The 13167-nt window shown below is 37.5% G+C and overlaps 1 long non-coding RNA gene and 1 gene segment (V, D, J or C); both read right to left on the reverse strand.

Moving 5' to 3' along the window:
- Positions 1–13167, reverse strand: part of LOC123620673 — a 477715-nt gene that overhangs the window by 423596 nt on the left and 40952 nt on the right.
- LOC123620848 lies at positions 1419–3431 on the reverse strand. Its single transcript, XR_006728970.1, has 3 exons — positions 3372–3431; positions 3061–3122; positions 1419–1486 (listed from the first exon to the last, which is right to left on the reverse strand). It is a non-coding gene; the product is annotated as an uncharacterized LOC123620848 (long non-coding RNA).

Consider the following 13167-nt stretch of genomic DNA (forward strand, 5'->3'; position numbering starts at 1 on the left):
CATAGTTTCACATTTTACATTTAAGTCCATGATCCATTTTCAGTTCATTTTTATGATGTTTATTTTTTAAAATATTTTTTAAAAGGAATGTGTGGTTATTTTTGTCTTGAGCTTTAGCTATTTGCTGTGATCAAGTAACTACCTCAAAGCAAAATAACCAAAATGTAAGTTGAAGACTTTTTATAAAAATAACCTTTTATATTTTAGGGCTGACATTTTCCTTTTTTATACTTGCTATGATCTCTCTACCTTAAAAATAAATTTAAAAATATAGAACCCACACCAAACCCTTCTCAACCCACCACCCTCTGAAAGCCCCTAGCATGTGTTACAGGGCAGTTTTTTTAAATTATAGATTTGGAAAACAGTTCCATCTGTCTTACTATCCAGGATAACTTTAAATTTTCCTAACATTCACATTCTTTTAAACTTTAAAATTCCATAAGAAAAATACCTATCTATCTTTAAGTCATCAAAATGAACTAAAAGAGATTCTCCTCCCTCATCTATAACTTCTTTCCTGATACTTAGGTATGTGTTTCTTGAAGAAACAAAAAATTCTCTGCAAATTGTCCAGAAAACAAGAAATCTCTCTTTTTGTTATTACTTTTTGCTAAAATTACATGCTTTCATCTACTTCTTTTCACAATCACAGTTTCAAGGCCAAAGAGCTTGGCTCCCCAGGATGTAGTCATGCTTCTCCCAGGAACAAAGTCCTGCTTTTGCTCTCGTGGGTGAATTTTGAAAAGATCAGTATTAAAATTGAGGACAATACTTTCTAAAAGTCTTCTTAATGGTTAAAAATCCAGAAGTTTTAAATGATTTTTGATTGAAATAATTTAGCCTTTGGAGCCAGAGTCAGGAAATCCGAAAAAGAAGCTCATTTTCCTTAAGTCTTAAGCTAGGACTTACAGTGGAAGAAATATCTATCCAAAAGCTAAGTAAATCAGCTAAGTCACTAGACTGGAAAGACAACGTATAAAAAGAAGCAGAGTAAGTCATGGCAATGGTAAAGACAAATGGCAACAGAGCGTGTGACTCCACCCAATTTTACACAAGAGCAGCAGCTAGTGTATGAAAACACCTACATGCAGGAGTCATTTCATTTGTGCCCTAGAAATTCAGATGGAAAGGAAAAGCATGAACTGAGACAACTGTGGTTTACTTTCAGCCTGGCTCCCACACTACCAGCCTCAGCTTTATAGGATGCATATCTCTAGCTAAAGTAAGTAAATATTCGAGGCTCAAATCCTAAAATTTCAGGAGATAAGCCAGAAAAGAGCTAAGACAGAGGGATGCCGTCACTGGCTGAAGCCAAGAAGAATCAGCACACATATATAGGAGGGACTTCCAAGTCCACAGGAAGCTGAATCAGATGTATACCTTGTTATATAATCACTCGGGTGATGGTGATGCCTGTGTCCGTGCCAAAAAGATGGGGACCACCTAAATGGCAAACCTGTAAATAGTGCCCTGTGAGGAAAATCTGTAAAAAGAAAGGAAATATATGACACATTCAAATAGAAGGGATGGTCTTATGGTGATTAGAAAAGGATATTCAAGAGATAATTGATCTATACTCATGTAACAGCTTCCAAAGGATAGAAGCTCTGTATCTGTCGATATTATCAATCCATTTGATATTCTTCGATCAATAAATATTCAATGAGCAACCACTATGTGGCAAGTACTGTGTAATGATGTATAATACATATAAATTTCCTGACCCTATGGAGCCCGCAGTTTTGTAGGCATAATAGGAATTTTTTACATCTGTATATAAATAGACATAAATATATAAAGGATATTATTTGCAACAATTCCTGTTGTCTTAGACTTTGGAGAGAGCCACCAAAGGCTTATAGACCACAATATATGCTTGGAGACTCTTACAAAACGTGTGTAAAGCAAACAGATTGGAAATAATTCTTAAATGAGAGAGGTAATCCATTAATTCAGGTCTGGTATTTTAAATTTTCTGCTAAATGTCAGGAATCATTTTTTGAGTATCTCTCAGTATTACTGTTTCTTGCAGCAGATTCTAGGGTGTATTTTTCTTGTTTCAAATCTTTGACTATTTCCCTTGTAAACTACTTACATCTATTTGCTTTATTATTAATAAAATATTTCCCTGGAAAACTTTGCTTACTTTCATCTAGTATGTTTTACAAAACTTAACTAGTTAATTACTTCATAATTTGGCTACGTAATTCCACCCTTCCTTCTGTCTCTTTTTGTCTCTGTTTCTGTATCTCTCTCTTTCTGTCTCTCACCTGACACACACACACACACACACACACAAAATGCCCTTTTTTATTATTATTGTTTTTTGCACAATGGGTATAGGAATTCCTTTTAAAAGGAAGAATATCTTTCTGTTTAGAATTCCAGATAAAAACAAATCCACAAAGTTAATTTCCATCTAATATCATCAAACAATAGCAAAGGGGCATGTCTGTTCAGTAGTTTTAAGACAGCTAATCTGCACATGAATTTAATGCAGAGTTGTCTGAAATTGAGGCCATCTGGAGTCTTTAGGAGCTAGGTAGTAAAGTAGCTTACAAATGATAATGAAGAAGAATTGAAGATAAAAATGCTTTTGACAAATGACATGTTTACATATGTTCTCTGAGCCAGAGAGACAGCATTTTCTTAGAGTGAAGCTCTCCCTTCCAAACCCCCATCTCTGCTGACAGCTCCTGTCTCTTCCTGTCCACACTGCGACTCTCACCAGTGTTCTTCCTATGTGCTCACAGCTGGGGGACGTCTCATGTTGATAAGAGGTTTCTATAGGGCTCCTACAGGCACCTATTTCACTGTGGTTTCTCTCAGAGCACAAAAATACATTGCTGAGTCCCCAAGCTGCAAGGCAGTGATGGTGAGACTGATGGATCTGCTTGATTTCTGGAAGTTCAGAGTATACCGACCCTTTGTTGCATTCTGCTCATTAAAAGACTCCTGGTCAATAAGCAAAATCATCTCCCCATTTGGAGATTGTTTGTACCAGAATAAATAATAACTGAAAGTAATAGTTTCATATACACAATCCAAGGTCACAACCTTCCTCTCCAGCATAGAAATTGTAGCACGGGCTTGAGTTATCTTCTGGGACACACTGGATCCTGAGCAAAAAAAAAAAAAAAAAAAAAAAAAAGGAGGGGAAAGAGAGAGAGAGAGAGAGAATTAGATTGATTCTCCTGGCAGTACCCATGGGTTTGTAAGGAACTAATGCGGGACAGGGCTCTGATTCCCCCATCCATTACCCTACTCTTTTAAACCCCATTAGACAATAACCACCCACCTCTACCCCCAAACTTGGGAGCTGAGAAAAGCCTGCATCTTGCGTTTGTGGCCATCCTTACCATCCTTACCAAGGCAGATAGAGGCTATGACAACTCTCAGAAGGCAGGGGAGCAGCATGTTGGAAGTTCTTCCTCTGAGTAAAAGATGCTGTGCTCTGTTTCAAGTTTATATCTTAAAAGCTTGCCTGTGCCTAAGGAGTCACGTGCACAATTACTGAGCTGTAAGATGTTTCTGTGCCAGAACAGGAAATGTAATTTACTGATATCAGTTTGCCTGTGTTATGCCATGGCTTTTTGACATGGCTGGAGACTCTAACCTGCTTATTTGGTCTTATCATAATTTAATGGACAGTAATTATATCTGGACATGAATATGAGTTAAATCGAAGGTCATTAATGATTCAACCATTTGCTATATTTAGCCAATGCATCTATTAATAAGATGGATTCATAAGTTTCATAAGAAATACAATTTATTATGGGTTATGGTGACACTGACAACAAATTATCACTCATCTTTTTGTTTGGTGTATACTTTTTGTCTCCAGCAGAAATCTACAGTGAAATATGTTCACAGATTTTTTCTTCCAGACAAGAAGATAAAACTATTCACTCTCAAGAGTCGTAACTCTTTCTTCCTATACTCCAAGGAATTGGATTCTGGGAAAATTTACACTAAATAAAGTTCCTTGTCTGTTTAATGGTGTTACAAATTTTCCTGATTAATAAAATTTGTCCAATTGCATGTGTCCAACAGCAGTCAATAGTAAATCTGTGCTAGAAAAAAAAAAACCTGGCTTTCAAATATTGCACCCTGGAGTCCAATTGAGTGCAGCCAAACCACCAGACCACATGTTAGTATTCTTTTAGATCATAAATGAAACAATTCAAAAATTGCAAGTGCCTCTGTCAGTCCTCTGCTGCAGCAGGTGTGGCTTAAAGGCTTTTTTCACTGGGAGCATCTTCATGTTTCAGCAGCGTGAAAGCTCATGACTGATTTGCTTGTGTCCATGTGCTGATTTATGAATGTGATTCAATTGACTGCAGCTTTTAATTGTTTATTTATGTTCTTTTCCTTCAATGAATATTTAAATTTAGTGACATTTAAAGTCCCTCTTATATTATGAGAAAATAATGTGTTTTAAAGTCCAGGATGATTTAATTAGTGATAAAAGTGTCAGAAAGCAGTTGTTTCTAAGAGGAGGAATTTGACTAGAAAGGGGTACAAAGGGACTTTTGAAGTGAAGGAAATGTTGTATGTATTGTTGTGTTACAAGGGTATATATAGTTCTCAGAACACACTAAATTGAACATGTAAATGCATTTCATTGTAGAAAAATGTACCTTGAAAAAGAACTAAAATAAAATAAAATACACAGAGATAAAAATTAATTTGCCAGATTTCTGCAGCTGCTGCAGAAATTTATTTCTATTTTTCTAATTGTTACAGAACAGCTGGATCTGCCATAGTTACAGCCTAGCCTTCTCCCAATCCTTCTGACAACTGCCTGAGACTTGGAATCAACAAAGACTAACTGGACATTAACATGCCCTGAGAGGCTGAATATACACAAATGAAATGATTAAAGAAAATGCAACACCCAACAGCTCTGAGAATAAAGATCTATAGCTACACATAATAATACAAATAAATCTCATAAAGTTAAGATTGTGTGAAATAAGCCAGATACAAGAGTACATACTAAATGATCCCATTTAAGTAAAGTACAAAACTACCCTTTGCACTTAGTTGTCAGGATAATGGTTACTTGGGCTGGGAGCAAACAGGGAGCAGGTACAAGAATGGCCTGGCATGTGGGTAATGCCCTTTTCTTAATATGGTATTAGTTTCATGGGTTTTTCCAATTTGTGAAAATGTATCTAACTCTATAATTATGCATGTGAACATTTCTGTGTATATTGGTTATTTTATTTTATTTTTGGTTCATTTTTATTAAAGTATAATTGACATAATAAAATGCACAGATATTATTTATTCATTTCAGCGAGTTTGAGAATTTTATACACCTGTGTAACCACCACCTAAGACAATAAATAGAACATTTCCATGATCCTAGAAAATCCCTTTGTGCCCCTTTCCAGTAAAACCCTTCTTCCCAGAGGAAACCACATTTTTACTTCTGTCACTATGATTTAGTTTTTTCTGTTCCTGAATTTCATGTAAATAGAATTATATTTGGAGGGAAGGGTCCGGTTTCTACTGTTCAGTGTAGGGTTTTAAAGATCCATTAATATTGTTGTGCTATCAGTCAATAGTTCCTTTTTATTATAGAGGGATACTCCTTTGTATGGATATCCCATAATTGCTCATACATTCTCCTGTTTATAGACATTTTTACAAATATTTTTGTATGGGTCATTTGTGGGCCTATGTTTTCACTTCTCTTTGCTAAATACCCATGGGTTTACCTGCTGAGCCATCACAAGTCTCCAAAGTGACTGTGACATTTTACGATCCCACCAGCACTGTGTGAAAGGTCCAGTTGCTGCACATATTTGACAATAAACAATAGCTTGTTCTTAGATCCTCTAGCAGAGATAAATGGCATCTGAATGTGGATTTAATTTTCATCTCCCTGGTGATTGATGATATTTAGTCTACTTTATGTACTTGTCTTAGTCTGTTTGGGCTGCTATGACAAAATTCCATAGATTTGGTGGCTTATAAACAACAAAAGATTTTGTTCTCACAGTCCTGGAGGTTGAGAAATCCAAGATCAAGTCACCAGCAGATTCAGTGTCCAGTGATGGCCTGCTTCCTGGCTTATAGATAGCCATCTTCTCACCTGTGTCCTCACCTGGCAGAAGGGGCAAGCTCTCTGGGCCCTCTTTTAAAAGGGCACGATTCCCATTGCCCAGTCACCTCTTAACAGCCCCACTCCAAATGCCATTACGTTGTGGTTAGGTTCTGTCATAAATTTGTTTAAAATAGTTGCTGCCTTGGCATCTATTTGTAGGCCTGACACAAGTTGTACTCCATCACCTTTGGCCTAGTTGAAACTTCCCCTCCTGTGTGGTTCTTCCTCATTCCACTGACCCAAAACCCAATGCATCCCACAGCTACTGACTCCCCCCGCCCCGCCCCCGTGCACCTCCCCCACCTTCTCTCTCTCACTCCCCACCTGCTGGTTGAGGTCCCTGCTGCCTCCAGACTTCCTCTCTGCCTCCCGTTGGCACCCCTAACCTCTCTAGGACTTAGGAGTAATAAATTTATTCTATTGTATACATTTTTGTTTCACTTCTTCATTATATCTAGGCTGACCTACACACCTAAATTTAACTTCCCCCCAGTTGAGGCTCTCCTAGACAGGGGCTATTTTGGCTTACCGCCACTCTCAGGAGAGAGACCTCAAAACCAAATTAGAAAGAAACCATAACAAATCAAAATCACAACAGGTTCCAACATATGAATTTTGGGGGACACAAACATTCAGTCTGTATGAGTACTTACTGATCATTTCATTTATTCATATTTTAGTATTGTGCAGTCCTCTTATTGTTAATTTGTGGGAGTTCTTTATACATTTGGAAATAATCATTTTCTAGCTATGTCTTCCTGGAATATTTTTTCAGACTTTGGATTGTTTATTGATTTTCTTAATACTGTCTTTTGATGAGAACCACTTTAAAATTTTACTCGCGTCCTACCTGTTTATTTTCTTTCCTTTTTTTTTTTACATTTACCAATTTATTACAAAAGATATTTTAAAGGATACAAATAAACAGCCAGATGAAGAGCTACATAGGGTAAGGTCTGGAAGGACCCCAAGTGCAGGAGCTTCTGTCCCCATGGACTTCACCACGTTCTCCCGCACATGGATAAGTATCGTTCACCTTCCTGTGAGCCTCCACATGTTCAGCTACCTGGAAGCTCTCCAAACTCTGTCCTTTTGGGGTTTTGTGAGGCTTCATTACATAAGCATGATTGATTAAACCGTTGGCCATTGATGATCAACTTAACTTTTAGCCTCACTCCCTCCTCAGATGTTGGGGGTGGGTTGCAAGTCCCAAACCTCTAATGTCTATAGTTTCTTGTTAGAACTGAGAAGTTATTCTAGGGTCTGAAGTTTGACCAATGTTCAAGTAATTTTTCTATGTAGGGCTACCACAGTTCAACTTTGGAGTTAAAAAACGTGGGATTAGATTATCCATTTGGCTCCCTAATCAGTAAGAGATAATATATAGCTTTCTTACTCTTTATACACACAGACAGACATGGGTCTTTCTTGTGAGAGGCATCCATGATCTTTGCATTAAGATCTTTCTTGCTTTACAGAGAAATATATAAGGATATTGAAATATTTTGGTTTAAACTAGTATGTTGTTTAAAGGGTTGAGATGTGCCAAAATCCTGGGCTCCTTTCTTCTATTTCAGATGAATTATCAGAGAACCCAAAGCCCAATCCTGAGTGAGTGACTACACCATATCCTTGGGGTTTAAAGATCTGGGTGATAACAGAGGGGAGGAGATAGCAGAGGGGTTTAAAGATCTGGGTGACAGCAGGGGAGGAGATGTCCCTCAGTGTCTTTTCTCTCGAGAGGCCTTTTAAAGCAGTGCTTCCTGAGCAGCTTCATGGAATGAAGTGTTGGTGGGGAGATGGGTTGAACTTTCTGCACCAGGGACCAAGGAGAGGCAAAGCCTATCTTTGTTGTGAAGACCCATGCAGGAAAATAAAGACCAGATTCTGTGTCTGTCATTTGGTTCATAAATGGTTGCATGAAGAGCACAGGATCCCTGGAGATTTTAAATAGTTAAATAGGTAAAACATCTTGGTAGAGATTAATCCCATGTCAAGGTTTTCCTGGAAATGTTTCCTATGAGAGGTACAGTTACGCGTTGTTCAGTGACAGGGGTATGTTCTGAGAAATGCATCGTCGCTATGCGAACATCATAGGGTGTACTTACACAAACCTGGATGGTTAGCCTACTACATATATATTATATAGCCTAGGCTATATAATACAGCCTATGGCTCCTAGGCTACAAATCTGTATGGTATGATACTGTACTGAATACTATAGGCAACTGTAACACAATGGCAATTGTGTATCTAAATGTGTCTAAACATAGGAAAAAAAGGTCCAGTAAAAACATAATCTTATGGGACCACTGTGATACATGCAGCCCATTTGTTGACCAAAACATCGTTAGGCAGCACATGAGTCTGAAGGAGAAAGAAGCCTTTCTGGCTGAGCACCAGCCCTTCTGAAGATCAAAACTTGGGTTGCCTTTAACACTGACATCACCCTATACTACCTGCAGAGTAAGTCACAACCTCCTAGGTTTCCAGGAATTAGACCTGAGATTGGTTCATTTCCTTATGGAAACATTAAACACTGCCTAGGGCGAGAATATAACTCTGGCCTCCTAAGACTGCTCACCGTCAGTCCCCCCAAGCCCTCAGGGTTTGTGCTCAGCTCCCCCTGCAGTCCCTCTCACTGTGTCCTCCAGAGCGCAGTAGTACACAGCTGAGTCTGACATGTGGAGGGAGGATTTCTCCAGATGGAAGGATCTGTCGCTCTTAACAAGATTGGCCCGAAAACCTTGATTCTCACTCCTCTGGTTTTCTGTTGAGCTCTTCAGGAGTAGTTGAGGAGATTGACTGAGATATTGGACATACCAGAAAAGGTAAGAATCTGAATAAGTGGTCTGGTAAGTGCAGTTCAGGATCACAGGTGCCCCCTCTGACAGAGTAACTGTGCCTTCTGTCTGGTTCACTGAGTCTCCATTGCTCCTCCCTAAAAAAAATTAAAAAATAATAAATTACCTTGTTATATGGAGAAGACTAAAGGTTATCATTATTATAGGAAAATGAAATATCATTAAAGCTTAAGATAAAATGTTACTTACTAAATATTAAGATCACAAGAACTGAGCAGGTGACAGAAAGCATGTTGGTAGAAGGAAATGATCCTTGCTCCTTGCAATACATCAAATCTAGTAGTAGGGCTGGTCTCCAGTGAGATCTTGTAGAAACTCCTCAGTCATAACCTAAGAGCGCCTTTCTGTACAACAGTCTGTCTTGTGACTTCAAAGAAAATACGCGGTCAAACCACCACCTGAAAGCAAATGCCAACAGCATCTGAGATAGCAGCGCCCTCTGGTGGCTTTCCTGAAAGTGGCACCACAGCCTCGTCTGACCGGTTTTAATAGTAATATAATAAAATAGCTTCAGGGGAAGGTAGAATGGAGTAGCACTCTAAAAAGAAAGCACTTAACGTTCACTTTATGGACACACAAACTACACTTCGGGCAATATTCAATTATTACTTGCATCATTTTCTCCATGGTGCAGCGATCTATAACTTCCCAAACAAGGCTCAGGCACAACTTTTAAGTAGAATAGTCTGAGACCTCTTCCTTGCATACGTCCCTATGGTTTCCATGTTTCAGAGAAGGCTCCGTCTGCCTAGAAATTCCTCTCTACTCTTCTTCAGTCCTTTGCCTGAATTAGTTCTCTTCCACCCGCGAGACACAATCAGCATGCCATCTCACAGAGGAAATATTATCTAATGCAGTTCTTCTCAAATAATCTGGGATGAAGGACCAGTGTTTTTACCAATCCATCATGGACTGCTATACTTTTGGTTAGTTTGTAGGGTTTTTTTGTTTGTTTATTTTAAGTTCAAAATACTAATTAAGGTGGTACAAATGTTTTTGTTACATGTATACCTTGTATAATGCATAAGTCGAGGCTTTTGATAAGCTTTTATCCCGCAGCCTCCCTCCCACCCTTCCCCCTTCTTGGTTTCTTATGTCCTTTATATCACTGATATAACAAAATTCAGCGTGCAACAATGTAAAGTACACAACATCTAACACCCAATCAAAATTATCAGGTATGTGAAGAAACAGGAAAATGTGATCTATAACCAGGAGAAAAATCAATCAATTGAAACAAAAATGACACAGATGACATAAATGCTATTAATATGAAAGGACTTTAAAATTATTGTGATATGTGTATTAATATATACACACACGATATTCAAGGATGTAAAGAAATATAGGAACATGAAGAGGAGAAAAAGGAAAGAAATAAAAAGATCCAAATGGAACTTGTAGAAATAATAAATAAATAAATAAAATGAAAAATAAGTTGCATAGGATTATCAGCAGATTAGAAACCACAGGGGAAAAACTCAGGGAACTTTAAGAAAAAGCAACAGAAATTATCCACAATGAAGCAGAGACACAAAGGATTGTGAAAAGGAATATCGCCCTTGAGCTCTACAAATTCAAGGATCTAATACATGTCTAACTTAAGTTTCAGAAGAAGATAGGGAAGAAATATATTTAAAGTAAAAAATGGCTGATACTTTTTCAGGTTTAATTATAAATTCACAGATACAAAGAGAAAGAACTATAAACAAGGTTCATCATAATCAAGTTTCTTAAAACAAATAATAAAGAGAAAATCTTAAAAGCAGCTGGGGTGGGAGGGGGAGAAGGACAGGAAAGGACATATTAGATCCAAGGAGTTAAAGCTAAGAATGGCAGCCAACTTTTCATCAGAAACAATGCATGTCAGAGCTTAACTTTAAAGTGCTAAAATAACTTTAAAAAATAATTGTTTAGAGGAAAAACTATAAAACTGCATTGTAGGGTTTTTTATTTATGTAAAATAAAAATGTATAACAACAATAACACAAAGGATGGAGGATAAATGTTGAAAGTTTATTGCACTATATGTGAAGTGGTGAAATGTTATTCAAAGTCAGACTGTGATAAATTGAATATATATTCTGTAAAGCATGAATTCTCAAATTTTTGGTCTGAGGATACATTTATATTCTTACAAATGGATTCCAAGAAGACTCCAAAGAGGTTTTATGTGGAATAGAGATAGAGACAGAGACAGAGGTGGAGATATATTCCATTAACCATCAGAGTGGTGGCATTATCTCACACCACGTAGACTCTGAAAACCTTGCACATACAACTGTGAGACTATGAAAGTGGAAAAGGCAAATAATGTCTTACTGTTGTTATAAAAATAGTTTTGGTATGCCAGACCCCCTGAAAAGTCTCTCTAGGGTTCCCTGGACCATACTTGGATGACAGCAACCGTATACCCTTAGCCTTATGAGAGACAGGTAACCTTACTTTGGTAATTTGGTCCTTGAAATGCCAATTCTTTCTTTTCTTTCTTTTTTTTTTTTACATCACTGTTCTAATTTAAGTAAGTATTTTCTTTTAGAAAGCCAGGTTTTAGATGTTTAATGTTATAAGCCAGGCCTTCCCCCATTCCAGGGGCATTTACCTGGACTTTAGCTGTCTCTTGTTTGTTTTAAAAGGGATTTCAGGAATTTCATTTAAAGATATTGTTCTCTTGCTATTTGTTGGCTTGTTCATCTAGTTCCTCTGGAAGTATTTGTGCTAATAAAACAAGCCCAGCAGAAGATTTAAAAGGGCCATTTTCACAATTCGTTATTTCTCCAGGATTGGGTTTACTTTATGCAAGGTATGATTGTATTATTTGAGAAGTCAAAACATAGTTCCCTGCTGACATAAACCATTTTAAAGCATTGGGACTTTGTTACTGCAGACAGCTATGATATATTTTTACATAGGCTCTGAGGGGTAGTGCTGTCAATATGATAACATCAGTCATGACTAAAATCAGTTGAACATAAGAATAATTTTCAATTAATAAATATTTACCCTAAATAGATTTTCTCACCAATTAAAATTCCTTGGACTCTTAAACTCTTACTAAAATTATGGTCATGAGTACAGTTACTATGCTGACAAGATTCTCTGTAAGCAGACCATGCTCAGGAATCCCTAAGCTTAAGTATTCATTCCAGAAATTCAGAGTTATCTACAATGTGTAAAGCTCTGAAAAAAACATAAACCAAAACAAAACATAATTCCTCCCTCAAATTGCTTTCGATCAAGTGAAAAGCAGATAAGTAAAATAAATCCTATTCCCCGTCTGTACTCCCCCTAGTACTTGGAATGAGGATCAGACTAGAAATAGATACCGGATATATTTATCACTAGACAAATAAAGCTTATTTGAGTATCTTATTTACAGTGCTCAGATTTATTTATTTATTTATTTTGAGACAGGGTCTCCCTCTGTTGCCCAGGCTAGAGTGCAGTGGCGTCATCATAGCTCACTGCAACCTCAAACTTCTGGGCTCAAACGATCCTCCTGCCCACAGCCTCCCATGTAGTTGAGACTACGGGCACGTGGCATCACGCCCAGCTAATTTTTTTTCTATTTTTGGTAGAGATGAGGCCTCACTCTTGCTCAGGCTGGTCTTGAACTCCTGACCTCAAGCAATCCTCCTGCCTCAGCCTTCCAGAGTGCTAGGATTACAGGTGTGAGTCACCGCACCTGGCTCAGATTTATTTTTATCCTTGCGTCTCCCTCTCCCTCTCTTATTCCTCATATCTCAATGTTTAACCTCCAATGCTCAGGTGTCTAAGACCTAGTGTGTGGAAATCAAGAATGTTGCAGTAGAAGGTATTATTTACTTTCAGGTTTGGGTGTCCAGACACCCACCTGGTTTGTTCTACATTCTCTCCATCTTATCACATTAGTTCTCTGACTACCTTTCAGAAAGGGTTAGTATCATATAGTTTGGGGAATAAGGAAAATTAAGTTTTATATTAATATATTTTAAATTCTATTAACCTGATTCTCAAAATCAAAAAATTCTCCATTTTGCTTGCAAGTTGAATTACTCAATGGGTGGTTTCTGGAATTTGATCAATTTGAAACGTATTTCATTATGATTAAATTATGGTCCTTGAAGCCCATTGCTACTACCTCTGATAGCCTCCTTTGAAACTTTTTTTCAATATGGAGCCTAGGATATAAACGTAAAATTA

This window comes from Lemur catta, chromosome 1, assembly GCF_020740605.2.
Source record: "Lemur catta isolate mLemCat1 chromosome 1, mLemCat1.pri, whole genome shotgun sequence".
Classification (NCBI taxonomy): Eukaryota; Metazoa; Chordata; class Mammalia; order Primates; family Lemuridae; genus Lemur; species Lemur catta.